The sequence below is a fragment of the Schistocerca serialis genome, chromosome 4 (genome assembly GCF_023864345.2).
Source record: "Schistocerca serialis cubense isolate TAMUIC-IGC-003099 chromosome 4, iqSchSeri2.2, whole genome shotgun sequence".
Classification (NCBI taxonomy): domain Eukaryota; kingdom Metazoa; phylum Arthropoda; class Insecta; order Orthoptera; family Acrididae; genus Schistocerca; species Schistocerca serialis.
The window spans coordinates 61217336-61240401 of NC_064641.1; the positions used below are offsets into that span (position 1 = coordinate 61217336).

At 43.9% G+C, this 23066-nt stretch overlaps 1 long non-coding RNA gene and 1 other non-coding gene across 2 annotated transcripts; one reads left to right on the forward strand and one right to left on the reverse strand.

Annotated features, from left to right (window-relative positions):
* Window positions 1-2557: 2557 nt before the first annotated feature.
* On the forward strand, window positions 2558-14260 carry LOC126475131 (uncharacterized). The gene is made up of 2 exons (XR_007586674.1): window positions 2558-2656; window positions 14010-14260. It is a non-coding gene; the product is annotated as an uncharacterized LOC126475131 (long non-coding RNA).
* Window positions 2916-2990, reverse strand: Trnas-cga (transfer RNA serine (anticodon CGA)). The gene has a single exon. It is a non-coding gene; the product is annotated as a tRNA-Ser (tRNA).
* Window positions 14261-23066: the final 8806 nt, after the last annotated feature.

A 23066-nucleotide genomic window follows, 5' to 3' on the forward strand; every position in this document is an offset into this window, starting at 1 on the left:
TACACGATAAATCAGTCTAATCTAAAAGCCGTAAATTCGGCTAAATACCAAGGTATTACAATTACGAACAACTTAAATTAGAAGGAAAACATAGAAAATGTTGTGGGGAAGGCTAACCAAAGACTGCGTTTTATTGCCAGGACTCTAAGAAAATGTAACAAATCTACCAAGGAGACTGCCTATACTACGCTTGTCCGTCCTATTTTAAAATACTGCTGCGCGGTGTGGGATCCTTACCACTTAGGGCTGACGGAGTACATCGAAAAAGTTCAAAGAAAGGCAGCACGTTTTGTATTATCGCGAAATATTGGAGGGAGTGACACAGAAATGATACAGGATTAGGGCTGGACATCATTAAAAGAAAGGCGTTTCTCGTTGCGACGGAATCTTCTCACGAAATTCCAATCACCAACTTTCTCCTCTGAATGCGAAAATATTTTGTTGACACCGACCTACATAGGAAGGAACGATCACCACGATAAAATAAGGGAAATATGAGCTCGTACGGTAATATATAGGTGTTCGTTCTTTCCGCGCGCTATACGAGATTGGAATAATAGAGAATTGTCAAGGTGGTTCGATGAACTATCTGCCAGGCATTTAAATGTGAATTGCAGAGTATCCATGTAGATGTAGATGTCGGACGTGGTGTACGGGAAAGTGAAAACAGAAGTAGTACCCAACTCTGGAGACGAAAGTCCTCAGCATAATTAACACGCCGGATTCGCTGCGTAGAGTTCTTATCGGTGCACAGCTAGAGTATTGGTATCTGCATCCCAACACTGTAGAGATGGCCTACCTAGTATAGACTGGGATGTCTATGGATTCATTACATGTGGTACAGAGAAGCCATCGTGTGAACTACTTTTGAACACATTATCCGAAAACTGTCTTGAGCAGCTAAATCGAATCTCTTGCCCAACGTAAAGTCCCGAGCGACTGAAAAAAAGCGTAGGTGACGCCTGTATATAAGAAGGGTAGAAGGACGGATCCTCAAAATTACAGACCAATATCCTTAACTCGGTTTGTTGCAGGATTCTCGAACATATTCTCAGTTCGAATATAATGAATTTCCTCGAGACAGAGAAGTTGCTGTCAATGCGCCAGCACGGCTTTAGAAAGCATCGCTCCTGCGAAACGCTACTCGCCCTTTTTTCACATGATATCTTGCGAACCATCGATGAAGGGTATCAGACGGATGCCATATTCCTAGACTTCCGGAAAGGGTTTGACTCGGCGTCCCACTGCAAACTGAGGTACGAGCATATGGGATTGGTTCCCAAGTATGAGTGGCTCGAAGACTTCTTAAGTAATAGAACCCAGTACGTTGTCCTCGACGGTAAGTGTTAATCGGATGTGAGGGTATCATCTGGAGTGCCCCAGGGAAGTGTGGTAGGTCCGCTGTTGTTTTATATCCACATAAATGATCTTTAGGATAGGGTGGATAGCAATGTGCGGCTGTTTGCTGATGATGCTGTGGTGTACGGGAAGGTGTCGTTGAGTTACTGTAGGAGGAAACAAGATGACTTGGACAGGATTTGTGATTGGTGTAAAGAATGACAGCTAACTCTAAATATAGATAAATGTAAATCAGTGCAGATGAATAGGAAAAAAAATCCCGTAATGTTTGAATACTCCATTAGTAGTGTAGCGCTTGACAAAGTCACGTCGATTAAGTATTTGGGCGTAACACTGCAGACCGATATGTAGTGGGACAAGCATGTAATGGCAGTTGTGGGGAAGGCGGATAGTCGTCTTCGGTTCATTGGTAGAATTTTGGGAAGATGTGGTTCATCTGTAAAGGAGACCGCTTATAAAACACTAATACGACCTATTCTTGAGTACTGCTCGAGCGTTTGGGATCCCTATCAGGTCGGATTGAGGGAGGACATAGAAGCAATTCAGAGGCGGGCTGCTAGATTTGTTACTGGTAGGTTTGATCATCACGCGAGTGTTACGGAAATGTTTCAGGAAATCGGGTGGGAGTCTCTAGAGGAAAGGAGGCGTTCTTTTCGTGAATCGCTACTGAGGAAATTTAAAGAACCAGCATTTGAGGCTGACTGCAGTACAATTTTACTGCCACCAATTTACAGTTCGCGGAAAGACCACAAAGATAAGATAAGAGAGATTAGGGCTCGTACAGAGGCATATAGGCCGTCATTTTTCTCTCGTTCTGTTTGGGAGTGGAACGGGGAGAGAAGATGCTAGTTGGGGTACGAGGTACCCTCCGTCACGCACCGTATGGTGGATTGCGGAGTATGTATGTAGATGTAGATGTAGCATCACAAACGAGCAGTGGGCAAAGATTCCTGTTGACACGGTGACAGGTGGGAGAAAACGCGTGGGAGGTGGAAAGAGGAGAGGGACAGAGACAGACACCTAGGCAGGCGTGGCCTCCGCTGCACGCGCTGGCGCCACTCCATGCAGCGCTTCCTCGCCCCCTGTCGTCGCCGGCAGTGTTGACGGCCTTGGGGACTCCACACGCGGGGATCGTGCCAGCTGCGCGCTGTTAGGTAACCGACGCGGCTGATCTAGCCGCTCTGACCTTGGCCTAGACGTCTAGGACGACCTCCGGCGTCGTATATAAGGCCAAGGCACCGGCCAGTCTCCAGCAAGTCCCCGCTTCGAGACTCATCGCTGCACTATGAAGATTTTCGTGAGTATCTCTCGTCGGGGGAAGGGAGACGATTTTCCATTGTATCATTCATTCATACACTGCTGTTCAAGGCATTTTCCGATGTCCACGTTATTGCGACATGACGCAGCCTCACAATATATATATCGCTCGTACTAGTGTTGCAAGTACCACGTTTCCGATAAAAAAGGAAAATTAAAAAAAAAGCGATGTGCTACATTTCTAACAGAGGACGGCTGATCAAATCACCGGCCGAAACTTTCTGGCAGATTAAAACTGTTTGCCGGACCGAGACTCGAACTCGGGACCTTTGCCTTTCGCGGGCAAGTGCTCTACCAACTGAGCCACCCAAGCACGACTCAGGCCCCGTCCTCACAGCTTTACTTCCTCCAGTACCTCCTACCTACCGGCCGTCCATCTAGATTTAGAATTTCCGTGATTGTCCTAAACCGCATAAGGGCCGGTGGTTCCATTGAGAAGGTTCAAATGGTTCAAATGGCTCTGAGCACTATGGGACTTAACTTCTGAGGTCATCAGTCCCCTAGAACTTAGAACTACTTAAACCTAACTAACCTAAGGACATCACATACATCCATGCCCGAGGCAGGATTCGAACCTGCGACCGTAGCGGTCGCGCGGGTCCAGACTGTAGCGCCTAGAACCGCTCGGCCACCCCGGCCGGCCCATTGAGAAGGGCATGCCCGATTTCCCTTCCCTTCCTTCTCCAGTCTAAGCTTGTGCTCCGTCTCTAAAGACCTCGTCGTCGATGGGACGGTTAGCCCTAATTTCTTCCTTCCCCCTACATATGATCTACGAACGAACGTTCAGTCATCTTGCAGTACCTAATATTCCCATTCACTTTACTAATACGATTTCCAATCTCTTCCCTAACTCCTGCTCAGCCCATTTTTAGAGTTGCCTTAAAATGGGCACCCTTGACATTGCTGTCGTTCGAACCACTCATTTCATCAGTACTCGTCAGCACCCAATTATCGTAGTATTAAGAAAACAGTCTTAATCGCGTTGTAAACTTTACAAATTGATCCCGCCGGAGTGGCCGTGCGGTTCTAGGCGCGACAGTCTGGAACCGTGCGACCGCTATGGTCGCAGGTTCGAATCCTGTCTTGGACATGGATGTGTGTGATGTCCATAGGTTAGTTAGGTTTAATTAGTTCTAAGTTCTAGGCGACTGATGACCTCAGAAGTTAAGTCGCATAGTGCTCAGAGCCATTTGAACCATTTGAACACAAATTATATTTATACTTCAATTTTTAAGCCTAGACGTCCACCATCGGTCACCGTCGGAGGCGTTGCTTACGCTTACGTGCTCATAGCTTGCTATATAAACTCAGGCATAAGGTAAATTCTTTACAGTCTCCTGCCACACGTTGTGACGCCACCAGCAGTCGACCAGCGGGTAAAACATTATATTTATGTAATCCATTCTTATAAGATGGTTGTCTAAGATATGTATTGTAATTTCACATGTTCACCCTGAAGATGGCCCCTGCGATGGACTGAATCCGGTCGGCACTAAATAAATAAAAAAACCCGATTAAGACTGTTTTCTTAATACTAAGTTAATTTTATATCAATCGCTGTTATTCCACAATCATGTTGTCCAATCAGCTAATCACATTATCTGTTTACGTCTACTGTACCCCATCTGTAAAGGTCCTTTCACACGAGCTACTTTCTTGTCTCTGTTGACTAATTGTGCCAGTTATACCTACTGCAACGTCCTTAGTGTGTTTAGTTCCGAATTTAGGCTCGTTTGTCGCTAGTGGTCACTTGTGCCTACACATCGGACTCAGAACTGTGAGTGTTCTGAGTGCTGTCTGCAGCTTAGCCCACTACCGAACGGTGGAAGTGTGGGTTATGACGGACTGCTCTAACAAAAGGTTGAAATACAGTAACAGCAGAATACACGAGCTAGCAATCACACCATATTTTGTTAAAGACGAAAGCGAAATTCATAGTGAGCATTCTTGACAAAGGTGATATGGCAAAGTCTCCACACTGCTGAGAACTGAAAGAATACGAAAATTGTCGTTCAAACATTTCAAAATATCAACATTTATTTTCTAGAGAAAACATACAAAAATTGTCTTTCCGCCAATGTGGTGACATGAACAGCCGCGAGTTTGTTGAATTGTAAAGAAACTGCACTGAAGATGGCTACTTATAGCCAAAATCTAGATTTACAATAATAATAAATCCTAACAGAATTGCGACTGACTGCTGAGTGCCACTCCTTCCCTACTGTCTACACTCACTGTGCACGATGGTTCCTGATGGATTCAAAGTTGAATATAAATAAAATCACCTCGTGCAATATTTACAAGTAATTACATACCGGTAGTACCTTTTTAGTGCCAAGTAATATAAAAATATGTTGTTTTTTTCGTTCAGAACAGCTGTCACTATCACTGTTGAAAAAAAATTCTATTTATGTTCTTGTGTAAATAAGTGTAGGATTTTTATTTTCAAGGTATTGTAAAAAATAAAATATTTTTTTTTGCTTTTACATATTTGGTCCTTCTTGTGTGAACATACATAGGACAAAAATGAAGTCCTAATGCAGTCTTAAGCAGTGTATCACAAAAACGGAGCGTACAACAAGACGAAGATTAGTAAGACAGAAAAGCACGAAGTCCTCTACCACAACGTTTGTGAACATGACTGTCAAGAGTCGGTTAACTTGCGATGTTAATATATGATGGAACCGTTCCCTGTTTAGAACGTTCGCAGTCTTCATCACACACAGAACTTTACAGCTCCGCACTGGGCGCAATCAATCAGTCAGTGACGTCACCGACTCACTCGTGGCTTTGTCGGCGGCTGATTTACTCGCTAGCGCACGATGCTCACTCACCACAAGCAGTCGATTTAGTCAACACAGTCGCTCATGTAAAACAGGCTTGAGATATCAGCATTTTGACGTAAGACGCGTCTTATATCACTAAATGCAGCTCCTTCGGTGAATTACTTATATGTGTGTAATGTCATGTATAGCAAACACATCGTCGGTATTCAGAACACAGGAGCGCTTGCTACATCTCCACCAGATTCGAATTCCCCATGTACTATAACTGTGAGGAACTGATCAGGTCGTTCAGAAACAAATGCCGATTCAACTAAAAATAAATGTATTATAAACCTCGAACGAAATTTCAGTTCCCCTGAGGCAACAGTTTCAAATGGATGACAGAAGTGCTGCGTACAGTACATAGCATGTAACAGAACGATACAGACAAGTCTCGGAGGTTTTATGCACCAACGCCTGCCTTTCGGCAGCAAGTGTGACTGTGTATGAGGTGTGTTCAAAAAGTAACACGATTGTTGTACTTTCTTGTATTGTGTGTTACACATATAGGATGTTTACTTGTAGAAACGTTAAATATTGTTTTTTGTGAGTCCGCTATGAGTAAAACAAGGATGTACGAGCGGTCGAAGCATCTCAATGAAGGCTATGAAGACGTGGATGATGACAAGTGCGATGGACTCTCCAGCACATAGTCAAAGACGAAATCGTGGAAGAAGTGAAATAAATGATTATGAACGATGACCGAATCACAATCAGAGAAGTCGCTGATGATGTCGGCATATCAGCTGGCTCATGCCATGAAATTTTTTCGGATACTGCGGGTATGAAAAGCATAACAGCGAAATTTGTTCCAAAATTGCTAAATTTCGAACAAAAGCAACGGCGAATACATGTTGCTCGTGAGTCGCTAGGTTAAATCAGCGACGACGCAGAACTAATGAACGTATCATAAAAGACGGTAAAACATGGGTCTGTCGATAATTTCTTTGCACCCACACTGGGGAGTCCGGGAAGGTGGGCAGGGCTTCGGAGCGTGCTGGATGCCGTATATCCTTGCTGCTCTTCAGTCAAATGCAGTACATGTAGTTGTAGATTTCAAGTAGATTATGTGAAACTAATAGGATTAAAAGAAATAAAAATGTTTGCTTTTATTATCTACTACAGCACATAGTTGGCGAAAGCGTGCTGGTGTTAAAATGATGATGATGATAATGATGATACTTTTGAGAAGACCAGGTTAAGTCAGCTCTAGGTGTGTGGGTAGGAAGGATGGATAGAGGAATGAGGAAGAATAGGAGAATGTAATAGACTGCTATGTCTGAGAGTGGTGTAATGATGTAGCGCTGGGGAGTAGAATGTGTATCTTGGGGCTGCAAGAGGATGGAGCGAGTGTGGGTTCGGAGGCTGGTTGAGGTATTGGTTCTAAGTGATGAGTATAAGACTAGGGTTATATCTGGTAGATGTCGAGAGGGAGGCAGGGATAGGATATGGAGGATGTGAGGGGTGAAGTGTGATATATGTTGGCGTAGCCGCGGCAGCAACCCAGTATTGCATTAGAGAGTCAGTAGGATTTCGATCTTAGAGTTTACGGGATGTATGGGTTTTACGAAGATGTTTGAAAAATCTGAGGAAGCAGTCTGAAAGAATTTTCCAGCTGGTAGAGGAAGCATGCAGGAGCGATAAGATGGATTCGGAAGATGAGGCCGTGTGCACGGTATTCTCGGACTAGTAAGGAATAGAAAAGGTTTCGCGATGAGTAGATCAAGGCAACGTTGTCAGTTCTATGTGTGACTGCGGGACGTAGATACTCAGACACATAAGCTTCTTGCGGAGTCCCCATGGTTTAAACGTGAGTGGCGTTTAAATTCAAGTGGAGAATCATTACTCGAACCAACTTCTGTCTCACTCCGTTCCCAACCACCACTTCCATGTCACGTGCTTCGGCTGCAGTCTGGTTTTTGTAATAGTTGTATATACTCTTCAGCTCCCTCTATTTTATCTCTGCCAACTACAGAATTTCAAAGAGCGTACTTCGATCAACGTTGCCAAATACTTTCTCTAAATCTACAGATTGTATAAACACAATTTGCCTTTCTTCAAACTCTCGTTCTAAACACGTCGTACGATCAGTATTGCCTCACGTGTTCATTCATTTCTCCTCGGTTCAAACTGATCTTCCGTCGCGTCGGATTTTGCCAATTTTTCCATTATTCTGTAAATATTCAAGTCAGTATATTGCAAGCGTGACTTTTAAACTGATTCCTCGGTAATGTTCTCATCTGTTTGCTCTTTGCTCTTACCGTCGTTTTGATGGGAATTCTTGACGTCTACGGATATTTCGCCTGTCTCATACATCTAGCATACGAACTGGAATAGTTTTATCACGGCTAGCTCTCCAACGGCTTTGAATGATTTTGAGGGTATGTTATCTATTCCAGGGTCCTTGTTTAGATTTTCAGTGCTATCTGTAGCAGCTTTTTTATTTGGATCATCACCATTCTGGTTGGTTGATGCGTCCCTCCACGAATTCCTCTCCTGTGCCAACCTCTTCGTCTGAGTGCTCGCCTTACTTCCCCATTTATTTGCTGGATGTGTTTTAGTCTCTGTCTTTCCCTACAGTTTTTAAGCTCTACTGTTCAATCTAGTACCAAGGAGGTTATTTCCTTGTGTCTTAACAGATGTCCTATCATCTGCACCTTTTTCTTGTCGGTGTTTTTCATACATTCCTTTCCTCGCCGATTCTGCTGAGAGCCTTCCCATTTCTTGTCTTATCAGTCCACCGAATTCTCCACATTCTTTTGTAGTGCCACATCTCACACGCTTCGATTCTCTTCTGTTCCGGTTTTCCCACAGCCCATGTTTCATTACCAACACTGCTGTGCTCCATATGTATGTTCTCAGAAATTCCTTCCTCAATTAAGGGATACTAATAGGCTTCTTATCCAAGAATACCCTCTTTTCCAGTGCTAGTCTGCTTTTGATGTCGTCCTCGCTCCGTGCGTCATGGGTTATTTTATTGCCTAGGTACAAGAATTAACTTCGTCTACTTGGTGATCCCAAATTTTGATGCTAATTTTCTCGCTGTCTATAAGCATTAAACTGTTCATTCCATTCAACACATCTTGTAGTTCTTCTTTGCCTTCTATGAGAATATCAATTTCATCAGGATATCTTCTCATTGACAGCCTTTCGCCTTGGATTTTAATTCCACTCTTGAAACACTCTTATTTCCATTATCGCTTACGCGATGTGTAGATTGGATAGTATGGGTGAAACTCAACACTCCTACTTTACATCTTTTTAAATCTGAGCACCTCTTTCTTCGTCTTCCAGTCTCATTGTTCCCATTTGGGTTTTGTACATATTGTATATTATTCGTCTTTCCGCATGTCTTACCCCTATTTTCCTCAGAATTTCTAACATCTTTCTCCATTTTACATAGCCAAACGCTTGTTATTAGAAACACTATGAGTAGATTATACACCAGGCTTTCACTGACAGAGATAATTCTGCAAACTTCTCCTATGATGAAGTGGTGGTGTAGTTATTTCCTGCCCACAACTGTGTATCGGATGTCAGACAAGCGTTCTGCATGATGTTCGTAAATGCTTGTGTATTAATGAGTGATATTTGTATTGATGTTACTGAATCTAGAAGAGGAAGTATTGGTAAGTAGCGTGCAGTACTGTTACCGGAACCTTGCCTTTCGCGATCAATGTTCTTGCTACTGAACTATCCAGAAACGCGTTACGATTCGCCCTCACAGCTTCACCTATGTCAAAAGCTCTTTCCTACTTTCTAAACTTCGCAGAAGCTCTGCTGAATAGCTTTCCGGATTAGCGGCCACCAGTGAGTCATATGATACGCCTTACTCCCCACTGCAGCGCTCGCTGTATCGGATCCCTAACCGCAGTCTGCAGAGGTAAGTTCGACTAGCCCGCAACACAGTAGGCTGCAGTATCGGTTGACAACCAGCTCCGCGTAAGTTTAAGTAGATGCCATACTCCGCATGAGCTTAAAAGACACCACTGTGTTGCCAATGAATTGTTAACAGTTTCTGTGATCCTGTAGAGCAATAATTCTCCTGTGGCTTGCATAACATTGAGACATAAACAAAGAGGGAATTCAAAGAACATTTCCATTGACGGGTGTAAAGCAATTGAGATAATACTATTAATAGCCCAAATAATTTCAAATTTCTTACTGTTTTCAACAACGCTATTGAGAATGAACCGACTTCATCACAGTCAACCTTCAAACATGTTACATGGTGTTTAACGAAACGTCCACTAATTATAATATGCTTATTTCAGTGGCTGGCGACAAAGGCACCTTGAATAGACAGGGATGCGTAAAATGTCAAGTCTACCTTACTTGACCTATTCCTCCGTTTCATTGTTCAGCAGCGTGTGCAGGTCAACGCTTGCCTGTGTGCTAAATTTCATGTAAATTTATTTCAATCTCACCCGCTCCTAACTCCCATCAAATCATTGTTCCTGTACCGCTTCTGATAACATAAGTAGAGTGATCTTGTCTCGATAAACGATGTAGGCCCTACCAGTTCCATTCCTTATGGGTCTAAATCCCTTAAAATCTCAAGGTGTACCGTGAAAACTTACTCCCTGGCGCTTTCATACCTTGAGAGAGTTGAGTAATATTAAGGACGTTCATCGTACATGAAGGAGCTACTGTCAGTTGGCAGATGTAGGCATTTTAATTGTGTGGTGACCTTGACGAATTTATACTGCTGATACTTGTGCCACTACATTGCATATTCAATATTCTTCATCACTACACAATATTTTAATTTGCATTGACCATCCATGCTGCACAGTGCTTGTAGCTGTATTCGAAGTTGATTTGAGTTTATCATTTAGATTTTTAGTATTTTAGGGTTCCTTTTTTTCTTTCGTTTCACTATAATCATCTGATTATGACTTTCTCAGAAATCGTAAGTCGATTAATTTGTAACCCTAAGTTGGAGAAATACAACATCAGGATTTTATTTTCGTACTGTTTTTATAATGAATATTTAAGTTACCACTAACATTTGGTATTTTTGTATACAGTCGTTTTTATTGATGGTGAATAGACTGTTGCCTTTTTCTGATTAAATCGCTGAAGCGTTGTTAATCGACAATTTTTCATTAATTTGGCGTAGTGTTTTATTATCTGAATATGTGTTGTAGCTTTTCCTGATTTTGAGCTCTCTGTTTCGTTCGCCAATTTATAGCAATTCTAATATTCTGCTTTATAGGTAAATTTGCTTAGTCTAGTGTTACTACAACAGACGCTGTTGACGTATTCTATCGAGCCTTGATCCCAAATAAGCACCAAAAACAGCTAATAGCATCTGAGAAAGTAACATTTAGTAATGAACGAAGCAGTTTTGCTGGAACCGATGGCCATCCTAACAAAACAATAGCGCTATAGCGATGTTTCCAAGACAATATACTTTTATATATCTTTCTCCGTTGTCCACGTAGCGCTATACGTTACACTGCCTGAGACCTGCATTCCGAGTGATTTAAATAACCTCTCTGGCTATTGCAAAAATCGTAAACAGTATTTCGTATTTGGTGAATTTTGCTCCATCTCTTCTCTGTGCAGGGTTTCTGTCAGCACATCTGTAGTATAACGTGTTCAGGAAGGACTGAATGAAATGTTGGAATCGGTGAGACGTCCAATACCGAATTTACTGTCGTTTGTTCTGTTTTAACATTTATTGAGATATTCTGTTTGTAGCCTAAAATGAGAACCTGTAGGCTAAGTAACTTTTTAGTAGTAACAGGGATTAAGAGAAAAGCTTCTGTATTTCTAAGGAGGCTAACAAAATGTGAAGTCTATCGAGAAATTTTCAGAAGTGCCACTGCACTATTCCCACACGTCACTACACGACAGGTTGGTGGATAGAAGGCTTCCACACCTTCGTTTGTTTTGGTCTTTACTATTCGTAACACAAATGATCAATTACTCATCTATGGTAAGTCTAGGAACCTAGTGGGCAGGCACACTTTGACTGGAGGTGAAGCTGCTCACACTGCTCCAGTCAGTCAGTTAGAGGAAATAGATCTCAGGTAGTGGGTAACTCTTCTAGTATGGTCCATCGTCAATGTTTCGTATTGCTACGGCACTGTAACGCTATGCGGACATTCATTATATTGTTGTGGATGGAAGGTCATGGAAGACCAACAATCAACGATTATGTACAAGATTCTGCAGCTTTTTCTGGAGGAGAACAAGCTGGAAGAATTCGAAATATGATGTTTTCAAAGAATTAAAAAAAAAAAGCGGACAGATAAAATTATAAATGAATAAATACTAGAAAGAATAGGTTATGAAAAGAGTCTATGGAAGACGTATTCTTAAAGAGGGGATAGTTTACTGGGACATCTGCTGCAGCATATAGAATTCGTTAACTCGGTTCTGAAGGAGCAGTTGAGCGGAAGAAGTAGTAGGGGTAAAGAAAGTCTCTAAAATTTGATTCCAGACTAAAGGCGACAGTCATTTTATCAGTTAGTCATTCACGAATATTTACAGTTCCACAGTTAAGCTGATGACCTCAGCTGCATTCATTACTGAGTTCGCAGCATTACCTGTGTATACTTCTACCAGCTCCTCCTTCAGCGTATCTCTGTTCGTCTCCTCCACTCTCCTCTCTCACCACCGCCTTCACCCCCTGTCTCTGTCAGGCTCCTCCACCCCTGCTCTCTGCATACCTCCTCCTGCCACTCTTTCTGCCCATCTGCTACTCCCCACTTTCTCTGTCCAGCTGCTCCTCCCCCCTCTGTCCATTTGCACCTCTGTCCTTCTCCACCTCTCCGAAGTCAAATCTCCTGCTACCCCCACTATCTCCTTCCCCGCTCTCTGTCTCCTCCTCCCCCACTCTCTGTTGCCTCCTGGCCCCTCTCACTGTCCACTTCCCCCTCCCTCTCTCACTGTCCATCTCCTCCTCTCGCCCCCACTCTCTCTCTCTCTCTCTCTCTCTCTCTCTCTATGTTGATCTCCTGTTGATCTCCTCCTCTCCCTTTCTCTAGCAGTCTTTTCTGTCCATCTTCTCCTCCACTTATCTGTCACTATCTCATCCATCTCCATCTCTATCTGTCCATCTGCCCCCCCCCCCCTCCACCATTCTTTCTCCACATTATCACGCTCACTGCAGTAGGCGGTTGCTGCTTCTTACCCCCACATTATTTGTTGGCAGATAGTAACATGTGTACCAAGTTTGCTTGAAATCCATTAATCGATTAAGATCTTTGCAGTTTGCCTGAATTTACCGACATACCTTTGTAATTGTCTGATTTTTTTCCCTGAAATCTTCTTCAGAATCATAATGTTGTTGTTGTGGTCTTCAGTCCTGAGACTGATTTGATGCAGCTCTCCATGCTACTCTATCCTGTGCAAGCCTCTTCATCTCCCAGTCCCACTGCAGCCTACATCCTTCTGAATCTGCTTAGTGTATTCATCTCTTGGTCTCCCTCTACGATTTTTACCCTCCACGCTGCCCTCCAGTACTAAATAGGTGATCCCTTGATGCCTCAGAACATATCCTACCAACCGATCCCTTCTTCTAGACAAGTTGTGCCACAAACTCCTCTTCTCCCCAACTCTATTCAATACCTCCCCATTAGTTATGTGATCTAATCTTCAGCATTCTTCTGTAGCACCAAATTTCAAAAGCTTCTATTCTCTTCTTGTCTAAACTATTTATCTAACATGTTTCACTTCCATACATGGCTACACTCCATACAAATACTTTCAGAAACGACTTCCTGACACTTAAATCAATACTGGATGTTAACAAATTTCTCTTCTTCAGAAACGCTTTCCTTGGCATTGCCAGCCTACATTTTATATCCTCTCTACTTCGGCCATCATCAGTTATTTTGCTCCCCGAATAGCAAAACTCCTTTACTACTTTAAGTGTCTCATTTCCTAATCTAATTCCCGCAGCATCACCCGACTTAGTTCGACTACATTCCAAGAAAATATAATTCTAAATGCATTCCGACGCTTTCGGGGCGCGTTAGTGGTTCAAATGGGTCAAATGGCTCTGAGCACTATGGGACTTAACTGCTGTGGTCATCAGTCCCCTAGAACTTAGAACTACTTAAACCTACCTAACCTAAGGACATCACACACATCCATGCCCGAGGCAGGATTCGAACCTGCGACCGTAGCAGCAGCGCGGCTCCGGACTGGAGCGCTTAGAACCGCACGGCCACAGCGGCCGGCGCGTTAGTGCCGTTACACTTTAACGCAACTGTGTAGAGCCCAAGTTTCCTCACCGCGTGGCTGAGCCACTCGCCTGTTTCCCAATACTCAGCGATGCTCCACTCATGCGATAGCGAGGGAAGGAACTGCTGGACACGTGCTCCCGCACCGGGTGCAAAGCGAGCGGCGAAGAACGAATTCCACTCACGCGGTTGCGCTGCGCAGATGCTGTGCTTACTCTAGTTGTTATACCTATCCATTTAATATTCTGCCACGTGTTCCCCTCATACAGAGACAACACTATCACTGAGATCGTTTTTCTTTTGTCGGCAGGTGTTTGCGCTGCTGCTGTTGGCCGCCGTGGCGACCGCGCTGGCCGGCCCGCTGCCGCTGCCTGTGCCTGTAGCCTTCCCGGCTGAGGCACGCGAGACGCTGCGACCCAGCGAGCAGGTCTACTATTACGGCTACCCCTACTACGTGGTGGGCTAGGCGCCCGCTGCACCTCGTCTCACGGCTTCGACGACCATCGGCTTCGCTGGCACCTCTCCCTTCCCAACTGGTCAATAAACTCTCTCTCTCAGCAACTGGTGTTCACAATTATTGCATCACCTAAAGCCAACCCGATCAGAATGTACTGTGTAGCGAAAAGTATTTGTTATGGTTCTAAAATCCTTCAAATGGCTCTAAGCACTATGGGACTTAATATCTGAGGTCATCAGTCCCCTAGGCGTACAACTACTTAAACCTAAGTAACCTAAGGACATCACACACATCCATGACTGAGGCACGATTCGAACCTGCGGCCGTAGCAGCAGCACGGTTCCGGACTGAAGCGCCTAGGACCACTCTGCCACACAAGCCGGCTATGTTATTGCTTCTATGTTACTACTCGCATATGCACTTATCGTATCATTCGAGTATACACTACTGGCCATTAAAATTGCTACACCAAGAAGATAAACGGGTATTCATTGGACAAATATATTAGACTAGAACTGACATGTGATTACATTTTCACGCAATTTGGGTGCATAGATCCTAAGAAATCAGTACACGGAACAACCACCTCTGGCCGTAGTAACAGCCTTGATACGACTGGGCATTGAGTCAAACAGAGCTTGCATGGCGTGTACAGATACAGCTGCACGTGCATCTTCAACAAGATACCACAGTTCATCAAGAGTAGTGACTGGCGTACTGTGACGAGCCAGTTGCTCGGCCACCATTGAACAGACGTTTTCAGTTGGTGAGAGATCTGGAGAATGTGCTGGCCAGGGCAGCAGTCGAACATTTTCTGTATCCAGAATTGCCCGTACAGGACCTGCAACATGCGGTCGTGCATTATCCTGCTGAAATGTAGGGTTTCGCAGGCATCGAAGGAAGGGTAGAACCACCGGTCGTAACACATCTGAAATGTAACGTCCACTGTTCAAAGTGGCGTCAATGCGAAGAAGAGGTGACCGAGACGTGTAACCAATGGCACCTCATACCATCATGCCGGCTGATACGCCAGTATGGCGATGACGAATACACGCTTCCAATGTGCGTTCACCGCGATGTCGCCAAACACGGATGCTACCACCATGATGCTATAAACAGAACCTGAATTCATCCGAAAAAATGACGTTTAGCCATTCGTGCACCCAGGTACGTAGTGAGTACACCATCGCATCCTGTCTGTGATGCAGCGTCAAGGGTAACTCAGCCATGGTCTCCGAGCTGATAGTCCATTCTGCTGAAAACGTCGTCGAACTGTTCGTGCAGATGGTTGTTGTCTTGCAAACGTCCCCATCTGTTGACTCAGGGATCAAGACGAGGCTGCACGATCCGTTACAGTCTTGCGGATAGGATGCCTGTCATCTAGACTGCTAGTGATACGAGGCCGTTGGGATCCAGCACGGCGTTCCGTATTACCCTCCTGAACCCACCGATTCCATAACAGCCATTGCATCTCGAACAATGCGAGCAGCAGCGTCGCGAAACGATAAACCGCATTCGCGATAGGCTACAATCCGATCTTTATCAAAGTCGGAAACGTGATGGTACGCATTTCTGCTCCTTACACGAGGCATCACAACAACGTTTCACCAGGCAACGCCGGTCAACTGCTGTTTGTGTATGAGAAATCGGTTGGAAAATTTCCTCATGTCAGCACGTTGTAGGAGTCGCCACCAGCGCCAAACTTGTGTGAAAGCTCTGCAAAGCTAACGATTTGCACATCAGAGCATCCTCTTCCTGTCGGTTAAATTTCGCGTCTGTAGCACGTCATCTTCGTGGCGCGGCAATATTAATGGCCAGTAGTGTATATATATCTGGACTGGGGATTTTTTGACTGAGAAGACTCAGATTGTTATCTAGAATGAAGAAAAGGATGTGAATTCGTGAAACACACGCTTTCACAGTGCATCTTGTACACTGGTACACTGAGATGACGATTGTCATGGGACAGCGGTGTACAAACATGCAAATGACGGTAGTATCGCGTGTACAAGGTATTAAAGAGCAATGGATTGACGGAGGTGATTCATGTGGAAAGGTTTCCGACTTGATTATAGGCGTCGGATGGCATTTAACAGAGGGGATTCACTATTCCGAGATCCACAGTGTCAAGATCGTGCTGAAATTACCAAGTTTCAGGCATTGCCTCTCACTTCGGACAGTATACTGGTAGACACCTTTCACTCAAAAACCGAGAACAGCGTGGAGTTCTCTGCGTAAACAGGCAAGCAACAGTGCGCCAAATAACCGCTGAAATCAGTGTGGCACGTACGACGAACGCATCCCGTTAGGACAGTGCAGCGAAATTTGGCGTTTATGGCCTATGGCAACAGTCGACTGATGCGAGTGCATTTGCTAACACCACAACACCACCTACAGCGCCTCTCTTGGGCTCGTGACCATATCGCTTTGGGCCCTAGACGACTGGAAAACCGTGGCCTGGTCACATGAGTCCCAGTTTCAGTTTGTAAGAGCTGATGTTAAGGTTCGCAGATCCCCCGAAGCCATGGACCCAAATTATCAACAATGCGCTGTGCAAGCTGGTGGTCGCTCCACAGTGGTATGGGCTGCGTTTACGTGGACTGGACTGGAATGGAATGGAATGTTCCGTCACGTGGAGACCATTTTCTCCCATTCGTGGACTTCACGTTCCCAAACAACAATGGAATTTTTACGAATGACAATGGGTCATCTCACCGGGCCACGACTGTTCGCGATTATTTGGAGCAACATTATGGACAACTCGAGCTTGGCCACCCGTCAAACATTTATGGACATAATCGAGAGGTCAGTTCGCACACAAAATCCTACACGGGCAACGCTTTCGCCGGTATGGATGGCCATATAGGCAGTACGGCTCAGTACTTTTGCGGGGGATTTCAACGACGTGTTGAGTCCATGTCACGTCGAGCTGTTGCGTTACATATGGCAGAAAGAGGTCCGACACGATATCAAGAGGTATCTCATTACTATTGTCACCTCGGTGTATGTGTATACCACTTGAGTAGTCCGACTTACTTCGACAGGCGTAAGGACGTCTCAACAAAAGGTGGTATAACTCCAAAATCGTTATCATAATATAAATATGAATATTATAAATAATGACAGATCAGTGACGTATTCGAAACATACGTTATTAGGGAATACAGCTGAACCTTAAGCCGTAAATCTGGGAAGCTGAATTACACAAGACAATCAACAGAATGGAAGGTAGGAGACGAGATACTGGCAGAAGTAGAGCTGTGAGGACCGGGCGTCAGTCGTGCTTCGGTAGCTCAGATGGTAGAGCACTTTCCCGCGAAAGAGCAAAGGTCCCGAGTTCGAGTCTCGGTTGGGCACACAGTTGTAATCTGCCAAGAAGTTTCACAATCAACAGACTTTCAGAAAAGAATTTGCGGTTGAAGTTAAATTATGATGTACAATATTGCTGAGGTTGGATATAATGCAAAACCGAGTCTGATTCCTTGCTACACCAAAAGAAAGCTGACGGCGTAGGTGGTCGTGTTAGTACAGCTACCCGTGAGCACTACAGTAAACGATTTTTTTTTCTTTTGCGTTACTCATAATTTCATTAATTTGGGTTTCTAGCAACAATAGAACCTTGTTTATGCTCTAATCAGTTGAATTAATTGATTTTTGTTGGTTCTTGGTAGAATACTCTATACACTATGAACTAGAAAACACACCTGACACTTGTGCAATATTGTACAATATTTATTGCTTTAAAAACCGTTTTTCTGCTGTTACGCAACCTTCAGGTAAAAAGACAAATGTAGGTCGCTGCGAATTTTTGTGGGATCAAATGTTTTAAATAGTAAATGGTGCATGTTTCCATATTTAGGAAAAGTGTCTCCGAACTTGGTCAAAAAACTTAAATCCAAGAACTTTAAAACATCGTTTCATGTGTACAATACTAGTGGACACTTTTTCCCAATGATAGAGACAGCACTTCAGCTTTGGAAAAGAGTGGAATATACAAAATTACACTTAGTTGTGACAAAATCTATATAAGCCAGTCTGGCACGGAAATATCCACCCGTTAGAAGGAACACCAGAAAAGTTAGAACTTAGGAAAGGAGATTCCAATTTTGAAGACCACCTGCTGAAAGAAGGCTAAAGCTTTAAGGTGCAACATGAAGACTTACGCTTAATGTCCACAAAGGGAGGAATAATTAAAATTAACACAAGTACATTTGTTTACGCTTAGCACTAGATTATCGGACACATTTCCCTTACACGCCACTTGCACACGCTGTTAGTGTGGTGTCACCGCCAGACACCACACTTGCTAGGTGGTAGCCTTTAAATCGGCCGCGGTCCATTAGTATACGTCGGACCCGTGTGTCGCCACTGTCAGTAATAGCAGACCGAGCGCCACCACACGGCAGGTCTAGAGAGACGCCCTGGCACTCGTCCCAGTTGTACAGCCGACTTTGCAAGGAACGGCTCACTGACAAATACGCTCTCATTTGCCGAGACGATAGTTAGCATAGCCTTCAGCTACATTTGCTACGACCTAGCAAGGCGCCGTATTTAATTGATATTGAGATTCTATTAATTTATCATCAAGTGCGATGTTCTACAAATGTGGATTAAAGTTAAGTATTCCAGAAGCTAAGTACTTTTCTTTATAGCATTCATTACGTATCCTGTTTCAGACCTCACGCCAGCCTGCGTGAGTTTAAGCGCGTGCCTTTCGGCTTCCTCTCATTGTGTCTAGGCTGTCTTGTCTAGACACAACAGTTAGCAATCCCAGCCAGATCACTTTGTACTCCTACTCACATGACCCACTTTTTTTTCATCAGTTTTGTTATTTCTCTGGTAATATATCGAAGACGGTGAGACAGCAGCTTTTGCTTGAATAATGATAATTAAAATCAACAGCTGCATTGTGATCCAACGTCGTTTTTTCAAAACATGCTACCAGTTCCGGCATCAAAAGCGGTTTCTGATTGGTTTCATGTGCCCCGCCACGAATTATTCTCATGTGCCAACATTCTCATCTCAGAATATCTATTGCAATCTACGTCTTCAGTTATCTGCTGGATGGATTCGGATCTCTGTCTCCCTTTACTGATTTTACTCTTTAAACTCACTCTGGTACTATGAAAGCTATTCCATGACGTCTTCACAGATGTCCTATCATCTTGTCCCTTCTCCTTGTCAGTGTTTCCCATATATTCGTTTCGTCGCCGCTTCCGTGGAGAACCTCCTTATTGTGTGATCTGAGGTTTTCCCAGCGTAGAGAAATCTTGAAAATCTCTCGGGTATTCAGCCGGGTAGCGACGTCCAAAAGGGGCGATATTTCGGTAAGCCAACTTCTTGCCATCTTCAGTCGTTCTTGCTGTCTGATTCTCTGACGGATGCCGACTTTATACAATCTCCACCCCTCTCCCGCAGCCTCCATCTGGGTGCTTCCGAGCGGTCCGCTGCCGGTGGTGGGGGAAGGGCGGCGCTGGGTGGTGGGGGAAGCGCGGCGCCCCGCGACAGATCATGGACCGCAGTCCTTCCGCGGCTACGGCCGCTTGCGGAACTCTGCCGTCGTCGTGAAAATGCTTCTTCTTCTTCTTCAACCTCCTTCTTCTTCTTCAACCTCATTATTTCTTACCTTATCAGTCCACCTTATTCTCAACATTCGTCTATATCACCACATCTCAAACGTTCCATTTCTTTTATGTTCCGGTTTTCCCACAGTCTCTGTTTCGCTACCATACAATATTGTTCTCGAGACGTACATTCTTAGAAATTTCTTCCCCAATTAAGGTCGACATTTGGTACGCATCTCTTGGCCACGAATGCCCTTTCTGCCAGTGCTAGTCTGCTTTTTATGTCCTTATTCCGTCCATCATGTGTAATTTTACTTCCCAGGTAGCACAATTTTCAACTTCAGCTACTTCGTGATCTCCAATTCTGATGTTAAGTTCCTCCCTGTTCTGATTTCTGCTACCTCTCTTTACTTTCGTCTTTCTTCGATTTACTCTCGATCCATATTCTGTAATCATTAGATTGTTTCATTCAACAGGTCCTGTAATTCTTCTTCACATTCACTGAGGACAGCAATGTAATCAGCGACTCTTAACCACGATATTTTTTTCAATTTGAGTTTTAATCCCACTCTTGAATATTACTTTTATTTCGGTCATTAGTTCTAAGATAAATAGATTGAGCAGGAGGGACGAAAGATTGCATCCTCCCTTGTACACCTTTTAATCCGAACATTTCCTTCTCGGTCCTCCAGGCTTATTGTTACCCCTTGGTATTTTACCAGTCTTTCCCTAAGCTTATCCCAATTTTTGTTAGTCTTTCGAACATCTTGCACAATTTTAAATTGTGGAACGCTCTTTCCAAGTCGACGAATCCTATTTACGTGTCTTCATTTTTCTTCAGTCTTGCATGTATTACCAACGACAACGTCAGAGATGCCTCTCTATCGCCTTTACTTTTCCGAAAGCAAAACTGCGTCCCCTGACTGATCCTAAGCTTTCCTTTCCATTCTTCTGTGTATTATTCTTGCCAGCAACTTGGAGGCATGGACTGTTACGCTGATTTCGCGATAATTCTCACACTTTTCGGCTCTATCTTCAGAGTGTATGATGTGTTTCCGGAAATCCAAAGGTACAGAATGTCCACAATTAAAGTACCAGCCGCGAAGCGTTATAGAAAGAGAACTATTGCTTAGAATGACACGAATTTGAAGAGCATATTATTGGGGCAGAGGAAAACGTCAATAAAGAAAGAAAAATAAAACTAAAAAAATAAAAATCTTTAAAGAAAATTTTATTTATACGTGGTACATAGGGGGCACTGTAATCGTCTTACCGTAAACGGGATCGCTACAAATGACAGATAAATCGCAATACGACGGCTATGATTTGAATTACATATTACACCAGTCGTATTGTTCAATGTGAACGACTGCACAAGTTTGGCAGTCAATACTTGTGGTACTGCCAGTAAGCTGATCCATCACGGTAAGGTGGTATTACATTGGACGCGAAAAATCGGATTTTTACAGTGCCGAGGCCAAAAGCGCATAAAAAGCAAAATGACGTCGGTTTCTAAATGACTTGAGACTGGCGCAAAACATGTTCAGCATGCTGTCAACCGTTTTCTGTCAAAAGTTGCAATCGAGAAACACCATGTTCCACATCAGATCGACTTTCTCTGGGGTGGTCATGTTCAGAGTGCGTTGCGCAATGCGTGCCTTTAATTGAGCTACGCTCGTAATTGGAGCACTGGACACAACATGTTTCAGATAATCTCACAGCCAGGACTCACACTGATTAAGGTCAGGTGATCTGGACGCCCAGACTGTGGGGGAATGACGGTTGGTAGCTCAAGCATTTTCGAAATGCCTCTGCAGCGGCCGATTCACTGACTATGCGATGTGCGGAAGAGCGCCTTTTCGCTTAACAATGATCCAAGATACACATTCATACTGTTGAAGAGTTGGAAAGACGACGGTGCGAGAAAAATCAGCGTCGGTTCGGGTAACAGCCGTCAATCCGCACCACATAATCACAGTGTGCAAAATGAAATGTGTCTGCAGATTTTCCGTGCCCATATTCTGGAATTCTGTGTATTGACATGTATCGGAGGTGGAAATGCACTTCGTGTGTCTTCATAATGTTTCATGGCCACTCATTGTCCACTTCCATGCTAGCAACAAATTCCAAGCGAACGTCTCTCATGGTGGCAGGTCAGCTGGAAGCAACTCCTGATCACAATGTATGTGCTTTTATATGGTTCGCAATTTGCGATGTGTTTCTGGATTTTATGCACCGGGCTCGCAGGTATGTTCAACTTTGGGGCGATTCACAGCGCACTCCACATTTGCACACCATCGTTCCAACCCACCTGCAATGCCGTGACCACAGCTTCGACAGACGCCAGATTAAATGCTTTCCTCCCTTTGCCACACTGCACTTCAAAAGAACCTGTCTTTTCCAATATTGTGGTCATTTTCCTTGGACCTTTAGAAGACGTCGGACTAGCGCCTTTTTTCATTCCCTTGAAAGTTCAGAATCTCTGCAGGGCTACTGATGCACATCCTTGTATAAGAGCTTACCAGCAGCACGCAATACTTCATGGTGGGCGTGCTGGACGCAAAATAAGGAATAGCCGTGTGCCGCGCGTCTGCTGGTGTGTGTATTCTAAAGCTTTTAGCGCCATCTGGTGGTCAAATCTTCGGTGTTTTTGTTACCATACCGTTTTTCCCTCCGTCAAGAATATTCAGTTCAAATTTGACGTCATTCTGACCGGTGGTTCTCTTTCTACAGCGTTTTGAAACTGGAACTTTAATTATGGACGCCCTGTACTTGTATATCACCAGTCTCGTACATTTTACAACATGAATAGTCCTTTTGTTGTCACTTACCCCAATTATTTTAGAAATTCCGATGGAATGGTATCTATACTTTATGCTTTATTTGATCTTAAGTCGTCCAAAGCTCTTTTAAATTATGATTCTAACACTGAATCCCCTGTCTCTTCCATGCCGATTCCTGTTCCTTTTTCTATAACGTCATCAGGCTCCTCTTCATTTAACTGTGGAACTCACATTCTACTTTTGATCTTACGGCTCTTCCTCAATAATTTATTTTTCGATTTCTTCACATTTTTCAAGTTTCCATTTCGCCTTGTGTCTCATTCCCAACTGACATTTATTTCTGTATTCCTGAATTTTCCTGAACATTTTTGTTCTTCTTAATACATGAATTCCGTGCCTAGTTTCCATGTGATCGGAAGGACTGGGACAAGAAGGTAATGAACATCATTAGCGGCCCAACCAATTCTTTAATTGCATTTATTAAACATTGTATTCAGACAAGTTAGTAGAGGACATTGATCTCTCCTCTGAAAGAATTATAAATGACATTAACCCTGAATGAG